Below are 17,853 nucleotides of genomic sequence, written 5' to 3'. Positions count from 1 at the left end.
TTGTTACAACTGAAGATTAGTCATGATTAACAAATGTTTGGCATCATAGTTTGGACTTCAATAAAAGATCTGTTTGTTATTGCCTTCTATGATGTGTAATCATTTAGCTTCGGCTTGGATCTTGATTATAAGAGCTTTTGTGCTCTTGACTTTTCTATGAATGACATCATATTGATTTTTAAAAATAAATAAATAAAAATAAGAAGAAGAAGATCATGAGTCTGGTTTTTGTCTCTTGTTTTTGCCCATAAATGAGATTTGATGGCACTTGGCATTATTTATGTAGCATATGAATAAAATATCCTAGCAAGTGATGTTACGTTTGGCAACTCCTTTGACTTCAATATTTATTTACGAGGTATAATGAAGAATAATTCTCAACCGATTGAGAACTCCTTTAACTCTAATTGGTTAGCCAATACAATTAATAAACCATATATATATATATATATATATATATCAATTAATGCTACAACTATTATTATAAATTTCTTATAAATTAATTTGTTAATCCATATAACACTTGGACTAAGAGTTACCACGTGAGCTATCAAAATTATGGCAAACAAGTGGAACTTTATATTTATTGTTCTAGATAAATGATTATTTTTTGATCTATATAAATTAAGCCCACTAGTTGAAAGTTACAGCAGAATAATATCCTATTAACCATTGTTGTCAACTTCAACATCATTACAATTGCTAACCTACCCAACATCACCATTATTTTATATGGTGCAAACTCACCTGATTTGCTTAATTTCTAGGTTAACTTGATAAACTATTGTGAAAAAATGTGACTATTTGAAGACAAGTTGCTTTCACTTCCATAAAACAAAGAAATTTACAGTACGTCCATTTGTACAATCATTTCCCCCAATCCCCATCATATTTTCAAATTATGATGATATCTTTAAGTTATGAGTAGCTGATTATAAAACCTTTTTTTTTTTTTTTTTGTACATATATTCCGTCAAATTGAATTTGATAAGGAAGGTTTACCATAAGATTCCCACAAGCCTAGCATATGTAAAAAGACTATTATCTCAAGTATGGCAGTCCACGTGTACAATCATATTTTCTTAAAGTGAGAGAGTTCCACACGTTACAATTATATATATTCCGTCAAGTTTTTATCATAAGATTCTCACAAGCCTAGCGGATGTATATATAAACAATTAATAAACGATACAATTTGATAATATATAAAAGAGTTCCACACGTTACATAAACTAATGAATAATATATATATATATATATATATATATATATGACATGTTTACACAAGAAGGGGGAGAAGAATTTAAACTAGAGACCTCCGAATAGTGTCCAACTGATTGAACTATCTTTTAAAGACAACTAATGAATAAATTTTAACACATTTTTCAAATTAATAAATCTTATGAGATAATGACATATCATTTTAGAACTAACTTTTAAAAAGAAAATTTAACTTTTAAAAAATAAATAAATAAATAAAATATGTAGCACATCTCTATTTTTTTATATATATTTATTTTGAACCATCATCATAAGGTTTCCGTAACTGGTGATGAGAAAGAGGAAAAGATGGTATCTATAGGCTATAGCTAAGGGAATTAATTGTATAATGAAATCCAATCTTCATAAAGAGTCCGCATCCCATTCATAAGCTCTCCGCATCCCATCGTATGAGCAAAGTCTAGATTCAAAGTATGTGGAAGACAAAAGGAAAGCAAGTAATGTGGCATTCATTGTGCTCAAAGGAGACCTTCGCGAGGAAACGTTAACGGTTGTTTATTTATTGTTATTTTCCTCTTTAATGCGACAATTATTCCTTTTATATTTAAATTTGAAATTCTCACATTCATAAATTACAGTCATTCATCGTGTTTAAAATAAGTTATATTCAGACTTTAATAAGAAAGTTTCTTATTAAATTTTTATCACTTAGTAACTTTTGCGTTAAATTATGAAACAAGACTTATTTTAGATGATTAAATGAGATGGACGACTGAAATTTATGAATTTGAAAATCTCAAATTTAAGAAAATTTTTAAGAATCTCAATCCATGTCGTACACACCTGTAAATTAATTAAAAATTTGGAGTAACTTCACTTTAATGTAACTTCACTTCACTAAAACTTAGAATTAAAAAAACTTGAGAGTTTTTTTATGTTTTGTTTTTGTGTTTTTTGTTTTTTTTAGACAAGTCAAATAAGATAAGGAAATGATGAGCCAAACTCACGACATCACATAACATTGTAAAGCGACAAGGCTTATTGTAAGCGACAAGACTTGCTGGCCACATGGGCAATGCCACGTGCGTTGCAGTTGAAGAAGGCCAAAAATCTTAGCTACCACATAATAAAAAAAAAAATCCATGTTTGTTGGATCCAGCAAAAAAGTCCAAAAACTCCCAACATTCAACACAAATAAAAGTTGGCATTCCTTTACGGCCAAATAATTTGTTGAAAGTACTTAAGAATGATAGCTAAAAAGGTGAAGCACGAGATCAATCGACCTTTTGGGGTGACACTAACTCCTTTACTTATTTATTTATTTATTTTTAATTAAAAAAAAATGACAATTATAACTAGTATTGAAGCTCATCTCTCTCTATTTTTTTTTTATTTTTTTATTTTTTTTTTTTCTGAGCAATTGCATTGAAATACAAAGGGGGAAAGGGAAGCAACAAAATTAAGAGAAATTTTGGGTTGTTTCCCTTTATTTAATCTATTTTGTGCTTTAAATAAACGGTGAAGATTGTAAGATGAATCTTAATATTTATCATTGCCAATGAGTTCTTCTCCAATATTTACATTTTATTTGAAGCATGAGATCTATAATGATTGAATAATTAGATGCAAGCTAAATCCGACTAGAGTTTGTTTGCCCTCCAATTACGCACACCAAGCAAAAGGCAATGGGATGCATTTATAAAAATCTCTAAATTTAAAACTAGTTTAAGGCACTATTCTTTCTTTCAAATCACAAATTTTACTAGAACGCTTAACTGCACTTAAAAAAAAAGAAAAGATCTATGCATTTTGAACCGCTAAAACAATCGAACAATCACCAACTTGTGGACCTTTTGGACTATCCAAAGTTTGCACTTTGAAAGAAGACTGTGAATATCTGCCAAAATATTAAAGATTAAGTAATGTTATGAATTATATTTTTATCTTTTTACTATTATATTTTGAAAAATGATAAAGGCACAATTTAGAGAGCCTTAAACTAGAGAGAAAGAGTAATTTGGTTTAGAAGTTGGGTCAAAGTTGAGTTTAAGTTGTGGCTGTATGACACCTCTTATATTTTATTGACGTGACATTGTCGATTAATCATTAGATTAGTCCTTATTACAAAAATTAAATGACTTATTAACGTTAAAATAGTGAGATAGAATAGTGATTTTTGGCACACCGGCGTGCTTGAACAATAAGCACTCCGGTGTTAAAATATTATAAAATATTATTAAAATAATATTAATATTTTTTTTCTATTAATATTTTTGTTTCGAGAAAATAATAATAAAAAATAAAAACAAGAAAAATAAAATTTTACCAAATCGAGACGATATTTTAAAGTATGATTAGATAATGATGCATATGTTGGGACTATACATATCTTGATTAAAATAATCAATACCAGTAAAATAGTTGTATGGTGGGGAGACAGATTCATTATAGTTTTTTTTTTCTTTGTTTGTTTGTCTTTTTAATTTCCTCTAAAAACTATTAAGATATGAATCTGAAATGAGGTCAATTAGTATTAAATTAAGAAACTTATGAGAGGATTCTCGTCTCTTTGGCCCAAACTAATATATAAACTAATGAATAATACTATTTTTATGAGAAGTGCTAAATATTTCAAATTTTTATTTTAAAAGTTAATTCTTAAATGATATGTCATTATCTCATGAGTTAGTGACACATTTTTCAAATATAATAAATCTCATTAGATGGTGACATATCATTTGAGAACCAACTTTAAAAAAATTAAAAAAAAAAATTGAGATGAAAAACACTTCTCTATTTTAATATCTATTTATTGTTAACCATCATCCGTAATTGGTGCTAAGAAAGAGGAAAAGATGGTAACCCAGCTAAGGGAATTAATTGTATAATGAAATCCAATCTTCATAAGTTGTCCAGCCTGTCAGCATCCCAAGTTGTCCGCATCCAATCATATGAGCAAATCATGTCTAAATTCAAAGTATGTGGAAGACAAAAGTCATGGCATGCAGTGCGGCTTTGTTTGGTAATGGGGATGGGGTTGGCCCAAACACTGTTCATCACCATTTCTCAAAAAAATTAACATCAAAAAATTTTAACTTTTTTCACTTTTAATATCAAATCATTCACTTTTTATTATTATTCAAATAAAAAAATCACTACAAAACAAAACTTTTTCACTTTTTCACTTTTTCATTTTTTTTATACCAAACATTCTTACTTTTTTTCACATCAATCTACATTAACTACAGTGTTTAGGCCATCTCATTTGCCAAACACCCCCTTAAAGTCACACTCAATGCAAAGAAAGGAAACGTTAACGTTATTTATTTATTGTTATTTTCTTCCTCTTTAATGTAACAATTATTCCTTTATTCTTGCTTTTATATTTAAATTTGAGATTCTCAAATTCATAAATTTCAACCGTCCATATTATCTAAACGTCTAAAATAAGTCATCTTTCAGAATTTAATGAGAAAGCTACTTATTAAATTTCTGTCACTTAGTAGCTTTCTCATTAAATTATAAAACATGGCTTATTTTAAATGATTAAATGAGATGGACAACTGAGATTTATGAATTTGAGAATCTCAAATTTAAGGAGAATTATAGGGATCTCAATACACACCATGTAAATTAATTAAAAATTTGGGATAACTTCACTTTAGACCCCTGAACTACCACGCGATTTGACAAGCCCCCAAACTTCAAAACCTCTCAATTTGAATTCATGAACTTTCAATTGTAGTCAATTTGAACCCCTTCAGATTTAGCTGTTAACTTCTAACAACAATACCTAAAAAGACCAAAATATCCCCAATTTTCGTTTTTTTTTTTTTTTAAAAAAAAAATTGAATTAAGAGTAAATTTGAAATTTTATAAAAAATTCAGGGGTATAAACGTCATTGTCTCACTTTTAACGTTTAAAATCTAACGGAGGGGGTTCAAATTGACTGCAATTGAAAGTTCATGGGTTCAAATTGATTGCAATTGAAAGTTCACGAGTTCAAATTGAAAGATTTTAAAGTTTAGAGATGCTTATCAAATCGCGTGGTACTTCATGAGTCTAAAGCGAAGTTATCCCTAAAACTTTTGTAACAATACAAACGCTCTAACTACGAAATCAAACCTGTATCAACGGAAGATCACTGAGGATCCATTATGTCCCATTTGTGGTATCGAGGCAGAAACTACAGGTTATGCCTTATAGAGCTGTCCAGCAACAAATGACATATGGAGTAGGTGCAATAGTCAAATTCAAAAAAGGAGGGTCAATAACGAGGAATTTATATTCATATGGGAGGAGCAACTACAACGCCTGAGTAGGGAGGACATGGAGTTTATGGCAGTGGTCACAAGAATTGTATGGCTTCGACATAACGCCTTTGTTTCCGGGAATAAGATAAGCCCCGCAACCATGGTGGTCAGGTATGCCGCAGAATTGCTGGAGGCTTGTCAAGCAGCATACTCTCGGAAAGATGAAGCTGCTACCAAGGTTAGCACTAATAATCTAAGTTGGGAGCCCCCTAATATCGATTTTGTTAAAGTAAACTGGGATGCAGCTGTGAATAAAATTAGAATGAAGATAGGGGTCAGGGTGGTTGTTAGTGATGAAATGGGAAATGTGGTGGCGACTCTGTCATCGCCATGAGCTCATATCAATCCGCCGGATATAGTAGAAGTGGCTTTGAGAGCAGCCCATCTATGTCAAGAACTAAGATTTTATAAGGTGGTCTTAGAAGAAGATGCTCTCCAAGTGGTGCAAGCTCTAAAGAAAGATGTAAGGAGCTAGAGCCAATATGGATATCTTATTGAGGAAGCTCGAGATGTTCTAAATGGTCTACAATCGTGGAAAGGTAATCATGTTAGACAACATCAATGAGGCAACCCATTGATTTGCGAAAGAAGTGCTTTCTTTTACGGAGGAAAAATGCTCTATTGAGAAAATTCCCCATTGTATTTCAGATATTATCGTTGTAAAGCGTTGTGGTTAATTTATTGTTCTATTATAAGAATCGCTCTATTACTTTAAAAAATATATACATATACATCTTGCAATTCAGAATTTATCTTTTATTACGGTCATGTCAAATTGATTGACATAACATATTTAAATGAAAATAATTTAAAACACGGCATGTTAATATATGATAGTGTGAAATTAACATTACTCATGAACAAACAATATATATATATATATATATATACATAAACAAACGGAACAAGCTATGAAAAAAGAAGATAGAAAAGACAAGGATATCTCTGGAGAGCTCCTAAAGGCCATCAACCAGACAAATGTCCCATTAAAACAAATAATAATAATAATTTATTATTTTATTTTTAAAAATAAATAAGAATTAAATAATAAAATATTAAAAACAAATATTAAAAAAAAGTAAAGGTTGTAAGATTGCCGTGGTCTGTGTGAGGGGGTGGCCGTGGTCTGAGTAGGGGGCAGACCGATTGCAACCTCCGGCTCCGGGCACGGCGGGTACAGGTTCACGACGAGCAGCTGAGAGGAGCCCACCTCTAAATCATATGTTTTCCCTTTTTAATTGTTTGATCTCTTGCAGGAAGCGATTGGATATTTGTTTTTTTGATTTGTTATTGGGGATGGTGGATTTGTTTCGGTTGATTTGTTTTGATTGGGGATGGTGGAACGATTGGATATTTGTTTTGATTGGTTGCTTTGTTCTTCAACTCGATCGGAGAGGGATGAGAGGCGGTGGAGAGTGGAGAGAAGGGAAGGGAGGAGGGAGTGGATGAGAGGGTTTTCGGACGGGGGAGGAGGAGAGAGACGAGAGGGAGGAGGAGAGGGAGTTGAGCTTAGTGGATGGTTTGCCAGCGTCCGGTGAAGGATTTGGCGGTGAGGGAGGAGAGGAGGTTGGTGATGAGGGAGAGAAGGGTTTGTGGTGAAGAGGAAGATATGGTGGTGGAGGCGGAGGCGGAGGCGGCGGGATTCATTTGGGCCGGAGCTCAAGTGGTGGTGGCGGTGAAGCCACCCCAAAGGCCAAACGGGCCACCCAAGGGCTACATCAAACAAATTATTTTTTTATTATTTTATTTTATATTTATTTTTAAAAAATAAAATAATATTTTTTAAGTGAGACACGTGACGCTATATTAGTCGTTTGATGTCTTTAAAAAATCTTGACCTTGAAAAGACTTCTTTCCAATCCATGGAGACTGGAGAGAAGCCGAATCCTCAGGTGAGGACCTTGTGGTAGGTAGACAGTAGACACCACCACCTAACCTGGACACGCTGGCCCGCAAAATTAACAGTCCAAGCCACATCTGGAAACGGTGCGTCCTTATCTTATAAAATTGGATGTAAGAATTATATCTTTGATCCAACGGCTGCTGGAGTTCGAATTGCTACCTACTCGATTGGAAAATGGAATTGTATGTTAAATAGGACAGCTAGGATTTGAAACTTTGAAATCGAACGAGCCGGAGCCGGAGCCGGGGTGGTTTTTTGAATTTCCGGTGAAGCATTTTGTCCAAGCCTAGGGTACAAAACATTTAACTGTAAATTGCTAACTAGACGATTAGGCTAAAGCATGTTAAATTGGACAGCTAGGATTTGAAACTTTGAAATCGAACGAGCGGAAGCCGGGGTGGTGTTTTGAATTTCCGGTGAAGCATTCTATATGAGTTAGTAGAAAATCAAGTCATAGATAACGCTTGACTGTAAGAATTTTTTGATTATATTTATGACTTTCTAACCTCATAGTATTTGCTTATAATTTTTCAAACTTTATGCTCTTGATATTTTATCAATGAAATCAACATTAAAAAAAAAAAAAAAACTATAGCCATAACTTTGTTTGTTTGTGTCTTTGGCTTAACAAAAAAAAAAAAAAAAAAAAGGAAAAAAGACAAATTTCAAAAAATCATAGCTCTCTTAAAAGTCTTCTGTAAGATTTTATATGCAAAGGTACAACTTGTTGCTTGGAATCATATCAAATTATCATGTAGGGAGACTAGAATTGCGAACATGATTTAAGTAGGTATGAAAAGCATGTTAGTATAATAACTCATGTCATATGAATATTTTAGGCGAAGGGAAAAGTTAGGCAAATTTGTTCTTATCCCCAATTTAATGTTGTTAGTATTACAGTTTTTACAATTTGTCTCTTACAAATTGACGTGATAATTTATGCGATATTTATTACACCAGCTAAGTTTATATAACACTTACCATGATTACAAAATTAACGTAGCAATTTATGTGACACTTGTCACATTATCTACTAAAATATGAAGAGTCAAATATAAGTAATTTTATGTGTCCTATTAAGAATGATGTAGTTATTAAAATTATCATTATGCTTGTGATTGTTCATTATTAAATTTTGATCAAATAGTAATTTTAATAGCTACATCATTTTTAATATGACACAAATAAGCCACTTAGAATTACTCGTGAAATATGGATCGTCATATGAAATTAAGTGATGAACTTATTATCTAACATGAGCTACCTCGTGTGGCTGTTGTGGCCTGAAACCTACCTCCATTAAACCTGCCAGTCAACCTTCCATTATTAAACACTCAAATCCTTGTAGACACTAAAGCATGCTGGTGGCCTCAATAGCTACGTTTGGCAAGGGGAGGTCTGACACCACGTGATTTTTTTTTTTATTTTTTTTTTATTTTTATAATTTTTTTTTCTTTTTCAAAGCAAAAAATAAAAAAAAAAAAAAAGAGAGGAGATCCAGGTTCAAATACTTTTATTGGCTGGCGGCCGGACACTTATTTGGCTGCGGGTGGCCGGAGTTTTCAGTGCCGGATTCGGTTCACTTCATGGTGCCAGGCCGACTAATTTCTGGCCCAAAAAAAAAAAAGAAAAGGAAGGGTGTATTTTAAAGGCCAGAGCACTCTAAAGGGCTGGGGTGGTCCAGCATGGGGTGGGCCGTAAAACCACCCAGCACTTTGGGAGTGGTCCGCCACCCCCCAAATACACCTTCCCTTTTTTTTTTTTTGTCAAGGGGTGGTCGGACCACCTCTCTTTGGCCATGGGGTTCACCACCCCTCAGAGTCAAGCTGGTGGGGTTTCCAAATATCTCATTAAAATGGGGTGGTCCTACCATCCCATTTGTTACATGGGTATTTGAGCCACCCATCGCCTCCTTCTTTTTTTTTTTTTTTTTTGGTTTTAATTAATTACGTGCAGCCAATTAATCACCCCATTTTAATGCTTTGTTTTTTTTTTTAAAAAAAAAAAAAAAAAAAAAAAAATCGCAAAGTCAAGGGTGCTATCAGACAGCACTGTACCGTTCCAGCTACAGTGCTAGACTTCCCCTTGCCAAACGAAGCTAATGATATCGACAGACTGATTGAGATTTTTAGCAATTTACTACTGCTTTTTTAATAATTTAAACAATAATTGTGAGAATTCATATAGAATTCACCTGCTCAAATTAGTGATTGGGCAACTTAAAATTTATTTATTTAAACTCTCTCACAATTGATGTAAGTCTCGATTTAAGACCAATGTGTGTGTTTGGTCTATTGATTTGACAGCCGACAATGCAGCGTCAATCAGGACATGCAAATATTCTCCCTACATTATGATAAACAAACAAACAATGCAGAAAGGTGTGTTGTGGACCAGATGTGTCTATATTTCAAAAGTCCCCAAACATAAACAAGAAAAAGAAATGAAAAAAAGAGAGGAAGAATCCGGATCTAAAGAGAAATATAATAATAATAACAATAATTAAAAAGAGAGTTTACGTTGAGTTTTGACAAGTAACACATCATTGCATTATTATATTCTAAGCCTTGAGACAAATAGCATGACATTAATTTCAGTCCATGCACAGGTCCGAACGTGTGCACTAGTACAGGTGGCAGAGTAAAAGAAAGCCTATCTGACTGCAATTGTAAGAAAGCCTTATCTGACTGCAATTGCAAGAAAGCCTTTGATGAGGCCCATGTGCTCAAGACAGGCAATTGCACGAGATCTGGTCCAAAAGAAGACATGTTCAAGCTCAAGAGTTGTGTTCCATTCATGTCTTTTTTCTTGGAATGTTTATTTTCAAACTTTTATATAGATACATACATTACCTTATATGTATATCAGAAAGAGATACCAAGTAAGATGTAAAGGAATTTGGAATAGTCGAAACAAATATGACACAAAGTTTCATCAAGATGATCTCCTCCACATACCAATCATGCTATAGAGTTGACTACTATTGACAAGTCAAATTCCAGAGCCAGATGTACAGTTACTTTGGGTTCAGCTATATGAATCATTTAATGGAATTTGGATAAATCTAAAGCCATAACTTGTTGGAAATGAAATGTAGCAAACTAACCAGATCACAATATTGGCTAAAATGGTTAATGAGAATAGCTGTATTTAGGAATGTTTCCATTGTACATATGACTAGATACATCATGAAATTGGAATTGACCCTTACAAGAGCTTCTCGTTGCTGCTTCCACTAGATTTTATTTGCCTGTGATGGAAGCCTGGAAGGCAAAGAAGCTATAGTGGAAGTAGCAAAAAGAAGCTGGGTAAGGGACTGCACTATATTGATTTGAAACAACAAAGAACGAAAAAAAAAAAAAAGTACAAAAAGTATAGTGCTGACTACAAAAGCAAAGCGCTTACAGTTCTACTAGCCCTCTTCCTCGGGCACAATATTCAGCTTTTTTGGAAATGAACAGATTTGAAAAGATATAAAAGCTCCAAAAATAATATTCTGAGATGATCCACAGCCATTGTTAGAATTTAGACAACTTAATGGGTCAGCTGCCCAAGAAGCCGGCATTTCTTGCAATTGCTGAGGATAAAAAAGCAGGCTTCAGGTGATCAGGATCATTCAAAGGTAGGCCAAAATGAAGGAGGGTTTCCTTTGACAATGCTTTTTAGAAGGTATTTTTTGTTTTTTTGGTTGTGATGTGACACAAAGGTAAAAGTAGTTTTGAGTGTTCTATGTTTTGAGCTGTTTGTAAAAAAGCAACCTCAAAAGGTGTTGCCAAATGAGTCCTGAATGTTTAACTGTCAAATGTGAAGACCTTAAGGCCTTGTTTGGATGGGCCAAATTTCATTTTTGTTTTGGTTTTTTTAAGAAACCGATGCAGATGTTTTGTTTGGCCCGTTTATCACAAAACCCAACCGGAATTTCATTCTGAAATGTGATCCAAGGTGAAATTCACGTTGGCCCAGTTCGCACACCCGAACCCCAATGTGTCGCACGACAGGCCCTGATTTTAAGGCCAACTAGTTACTGTATTGGGGCTCAGATCCGCTGGGCAATTAATGCCCACCCACTAACCCCCACCCACCAACCCACTGCAATAGATTTTTCTCTTGTTTCTTAGTTGACGTGAAGACCACAATGTCAACTGAAGTTAGGCGGCCTTGATAACACTAAAACAATGAAAATAAAATCGTCTGCACCCAAAGTCGCGCTCAACTCGCCTTGGGAAAAGAGACGCATTCAAAACAAATGCCTAAATTAATCCTAACCTTCAATCTTGTTATTCCGTAATTCTATAGTTGACATGTGGTGGCTCCCTGTGAATCCATTCTATGCAGTGACGCACCAAATCATATGCCAATGCTTTCTTGGGATAATAATAAGGAATAAAATCAATACTTCAGATTTGCAACGGCTACAAATCACGTTCTCCATGCGTTGGTTGCCGCGAAAGCTGACGTCCTTCGGTTTATGCGAAAGTGAAGTAGGGGAATTCCAACATGCTTTAAGCAGCGTCCGATTTCTTCCAAAACTCATCACACCGTCCGTTTTTAGCGTCAAACGATTTCAGGATGGAATCGCATTCATGGTAAAGGGATGAAGTCGTTGGATGGACGCCACCTCACCCATCATGTAATCTGTCTATAATGAACGTATTTGATCTATCCACGTAGACTGTTGCCGTGCACATACACCGCACCGAATCAAACTCTTAATTAGGTGAATTGCGAACCTCGTAGCTAATGTCTAGTGGCATCTTGGCCTTTTCCTTCATTGTTTTTGAACAAACGTGGACCGTCCAGTGGATATGTGCACACAACGTGCCGCTTCCATCATCATTGATTTGGTATGGTATGATATCAAATGGGCTTATCTCCACAAACACATTTTGAAATGAATTTTCTCACTGCGCAGTTAAACCCGTCTTCTCCATCACGAAGCCCATCATCCTCTGCAGCCCGTATGCCCTCAACTCCTTCAACCCCGAGCTGCGCGCTAATGGAGTCTTCATCAATACCTGGTACACATGCCCTAGAGCTGAACTGATATGTGAATAGTAACCACCCCTTAATATAATCTTCCTCCACAAACACATGCAGAAGCCCATCTTCATAGACCTTTCTTCAGGGGGGTCTGTGGAATCCTGCGATAGCTACTCTATTACAACTATTCCACAATCACCTCGTAAGCAACGGCGACCATGTATCGTTTGAGCATCTATGGACACGGGCACCTCTTCGAAAACACAGTCTTGGAAGGTTATAATCGCACTCCCTCTCAATTTCTATGCTTTTTTTTTTTTTTTCGTTCAATTTGTTTAGTTTTTTTCTCATTTCAAACCCTGACTACCCATATTTGTGCAGGTGTATTGGACAAGGAGTAGCAAGCGATCTCGGGATCCAGAGTCACCCATCTCTTACAAAAGGCGTAAGGTATGCCTCAAAACTGCTATTGGGTTTTTTTGTTGTTTGGCAGCGAAATGCAATTCTTCATAACATGTAGACATGAACATTTTTTTACGTTGGTATATTTTTGCATAGATGGAACCCGTTGAAGGCGAGGACCCATCACTTTGGTCTCTTGAGTTTGAACGTATGTTTTTTGCAAATGTTGGTTGAATTGGTCAATACGGGGAGAATAATGAATGGGTCAGTTCATTTGAACTTGTGGTCGCCTATTGCTTCCCAACTTTCTACAATGACCGGTCGGACCTACACTGCCATCTAGTGTCGAACTAAATTTTCCAGACTTAGGATGAACCACCGTGACTTCTCCGACCTCCTCTAGTACAAAATTGGATTTGGTTGAGACCCAGTATCAAACACAGTCCAGGGGACGGAGACCCAGTGGTAGTAGTATCTTAGGGTAAAGTTCGGTAAACCCTTGCCTAATTTTAGCAGTTTCCACTCTCTAATTTTAGGTCACCCACAAACGTTTTTATTTTATTTTTTTTCGTGTCTATCCTAGATCAAGCCGAAGGCTAGTCGTTTCCGAAGGAAGGGTTGTCCAAACTACAAAATGTTGGGTATACTATTCAATAGCTCAACAGCCATTGGGGTCCTCCGCCATTCATCCGCTAGGACACCACCGGGTAGTAACGAAGAGGACGAGTTGAAGAATGCCCTCTTGCGGTTTGGAATGCATGTTAGTCAAAGAACCAATGCAGCTGTTGATAATAGTGTGAGTCGGGATGGTCTTGGTTCTGGGGGTGGTTCGAGTTAGGGGAGTGACCAACCTTCTCCCCAAAATAGGGGTATAGTCATTGGGGGTAACGGACGTGGTAAGCGTCTAGTTGATAGTTCTGGGCCTAGCACAGAAAACAACAAGAGAAAAGGTAAGGGTATATCTCATATAGATTCTCTTCGAAGTGATACATTATAAGAGTTTACTGAAGTTAACCGTTTGAAGAAAGAAATCTTGTTACAAGATCAACTGCGAATGAGTAGTGGGGAAGGTAGTGCAGGTGCTGGAGGTAGTGGTGCATCTTTTTCCAATGCCATGAGTAGGGCCATTGGCATGTTGGATGAGATTGCCCCCAACCTAGATGATGATAGGTATTTTAGGGCATTTGAACTCTTTAGGGATGAGAACGTCCGCAATGGTTTTATCGCACTACCTCCAGAAAGGAAGAAGTCCTGGATTGAGAAGCTGTAACTATGTTATTGCACTTGTGGTTTTAGTTTGTATGCATGCTGACTGTTATGTCCAGTGTTGGACCGTTTCTAATGCTACTTGTGACAATATTTGTTTTTTCAGCATGTTGCTATGGGTTTTTTTGGCTTGTTTAATGTTGTTATGTCCTATTTCCAAGAACAATTGGCATGTAATATTTGTGCCACTAGCACCTTTTTATATTTGCTTGAACTTCCGGTAGTTAACTAATGTGACATGTTTGATTTACGTTCTATACCTTGCTTCTTGTTTACCTCATGGTTTATCCTCAACTTTCTGCATTTGTTATGGTTTGCTAGTTTATCTAGTTAGAAATCATATGATTAAAGTTAATACTTGTATCCTTCTATCTTCTATTACATTGTATCAATATTATAATGAATATTGTCATATGGAGATAATTATTTTATCCCTTGTATCTCAATTTTCAAACTTAGTTAGTTTATGCTTAAAACAATATTAAGAGTTAGATTAAGACTTTAGCTACCGAGAAGTGGATCAATAATCTTAACAGTGTATATATATTAGAATATCTTAAATTTTATAGAAATTCTTAAAAATAGAAAAAGAAAGATCTTCCACCTTTTTTTAAAAAAAAAAAAAATGTGATTTTTTTAAATGAAAATCGACCATATATAATAAAAGATATGTAAAACACTTTAAACAATTGATCTAATTAACACTTATTGAATGTCCAAGTACCAAAATTAATATAAATACGTGGTTTTATTTTTTATGCTTTTGATTGTAATTGTTTTGAGTTCCAGTCTCATATTTGAAGTTCATAGAAATAGGAAAATATACTTCACTTTGTGTTTAAATTTCCCATTTATTATTTTATCCCTTGTATCTCAATTTTCAGACTTAATTAGTTTATGCTTAAAACAATATAAGAGTTAGATTAAGACTTTAGCTACCAAGTACTGGATCAATAATCTTAACAGTGTATATATGTTAGAATATCTTAAATTTTATAGAAATTCTTAAAAATAGAAAAAAGAAAGATCTTCCACCTTTAAAAAAAAATAATAATTTTTTTAAATGAAAATCAACCATATATAATAAAAGATATGTAAAATACTTTAAACAATTAATCTAATTAACACTTATTGAATGTCCAAGTACCAAAATTAATATAAATACGTGGTTTTATTTTTTGTGCTTTTGATTGTAATTGTTTTGAGTTCCAATCTCATATTTTTGTTATATGCTTTTATTTTAGCAGGTAGATATGTTACATTACCACCCAATAGTTGAAGTTCATAGGAATAGGAAAATATACTTCACTTTGTGTTTAAATTTCCTATTTATAAGATGGGAAAAAAAATTATCATCTATACCCAAAGCCCAACACATGCTTTAGTACCATGTTAAATCAATGTTTATCCCAAAAATTTAAACCCTAAACAAATAATAAATTAAATTATTTAATTAATATTATAACAATATCAAAAAATATATTTTCATATTCATTTGTTAGGATTAATTTTTACTTCAAAAAAGGAACAAGAACAGAAAGTAAACGATTATATTTGCATTACAAAACCTAATTCAATTTTTTTTAGTTTTTTTAATTTTTATAATTACCTTAACTCGTGTTAAAATGAGTATAGTTAAGACATTGTGCAAAATGGGTATTATGATCAACACCAATATTGAATAATCAATACTTGCACCGATCATTTGACGATCATACAACTGTTTTGTCTAAGAATTAGGTTACAAAATATTTCTATGCATAAAGTAATGACTTATTATATATTTTCATATTCATTTGTTAGGATTAATTTTTACTTAAAAAAAGGAACAAGAACAAAAAGTGGACAGTTATATTTGCACTACAAAACCTAATACAATTTTTTGTTTTTGTTTTTGTTTTTTTTTTTTTAATTTTTATAATTACCTTAACTCATGTTAAAATGAGTCTAGTTAAGACATTGTGCAAAATGGGTATAATGATCAACACCAATATTGAATAATCAATACTTGCATGGATCATTTGACGATCATACAACTGTTTTGTCTAAGAATTAGGTTCAAGAATATTTTTATGCATAAAGTAATGACTTGTTATATATTTTTATGCATATATTAATGACTTATTATATATTTTTCATAAATTAATGTTACAAGTCATATTATGACTTATTACATATTATTATTAAATAATTTAATTTAATTGTAGCTCACTTGATAGATATAACAGTACCAACTAACACAAATCCATGACATAGCACCAATCAAAAGGGTGCACCAATCATTTGTTGTATTTGAAAGAACAATACTTGCATCGATAATTTGTCTCCTAACTGTGCAGAGGAAAAAAAACCAAAAAACAAAAAGAGAGATAACAACAATATTTTGATGGCAAAATATTTGGTAATGACCATGTAATTACAATCATTTGTGTTTGACATTGCCATTTTATACATTTTCCAAACAGGATGGACCCAAATGTCCCCAACTTCGTTTTCTATGGTGCTGCTGACCATGTCATGGATGACGATGACTAGTTTGGGGAGATGTTCTTGTATCTGCTTCACATTGAGTCCTTGTTTGATGAAGCGAACGAAGTGGACAGAATACCCCAGTGCACGTCAGCCCTCATTGGTGTTGCATTCGTGCATGAGGTATTACATGGGCATCCAGGCACTTGCTACAGGCTATTTCGCATGAAAATAGATACTTTTATCTCCTTAGCAGATGTCCTTATGGCGAACTATATACAAGATACTCGCGTCGTTAGTATGGAAGAATCGCTAGCCATATTTTGCTTGATAGTTGGGCACGGCCAAAGGATGAGGGTTGCGGCAGATAGGTTCTAACACTCCACCGAGACTATTTCACGTCATTTCAAGTGTGTCATGAGGGCTTTATGCAACCTGGGCAAGACCATTATAAGGCCTAGGAATGTTGACGGTGTGCACCCATACATCCAAGAAAATCTAAAATATTACCCATAGTTTGAGGTATGAAACAATAGTAATATATAATTTCAATTATATGTTTGTCTTTGGGGCCATACCTTATCTTTACACTGATTGACAATTACTGATATGGTATAATTGTGTTGGAGCTATTGATGGCACCCATACCAAAGCTTGGGTCCCGGCGCAGAAACAAAACGCCTTCAAGGGGAGGAAGGGGGTCATGTCTCAAAATGTGGTGTGCGCATGTGACTTCGACATGATGTTCACATTCATGTATTCCGGTTGGGAGGGAACCGCTAATGACTCGAGGGTCTTCTACGATGCTGACTTGAAAATGAATTTCCTGCAGCGCCTGAAGGTGAATATTCTTCACTTCACGAACCGACTCTATTAACTATGTTTATGTTTTAAACTTTGGTCTCAATCATGACACGTATTGTTTGGTAATTTCTAGATCACTACTACTTAGTTGATTCGGGGTTTCCATGCTATATGGGTTATCTCCCGCCCTATCGTGGGGAGAGATATCACTTATAAGATTTCCGTAATGGTGGAGACCTGCAGGGGTTTAAGGAATTGTTCAACTACCGTCATTCCTCACTCTGTATGGTGATTGAATGATGCTTTGGAGTGCTGAAAACACGCTTCCATGTTTTGAACGGCATGCCTAAGTACAAAGTTTGTCGCCAGCCCCTTGTAGTCAACGCATGCTGCACACTACACAACTTCATCCGACAAGCTGACCGGAATGATATGTTCTTTGAACATGCCCCTCCTGTGATTCTTGGCGATGGTGCTGATTACCCAACCACTAT

This window comes from Corylus avellana, chromosome ca3, assembly GCF_901000735.1.
Source record: "Corylus avellana chromosome ca3, CavTom2PMs-1.0".
In the NCBI taxonomy this organism is placed as follows: Eukaryota; Viridiplantae; Streptophyta; class Magnoliopsida; order Fagales; family Betulaceae; genus Corylus; species Corylus avellana.
The sequence above is the reverse complement of the archived record's forward strand: the minus strand, read 5'-3'. Positions refer to the sequence as shown.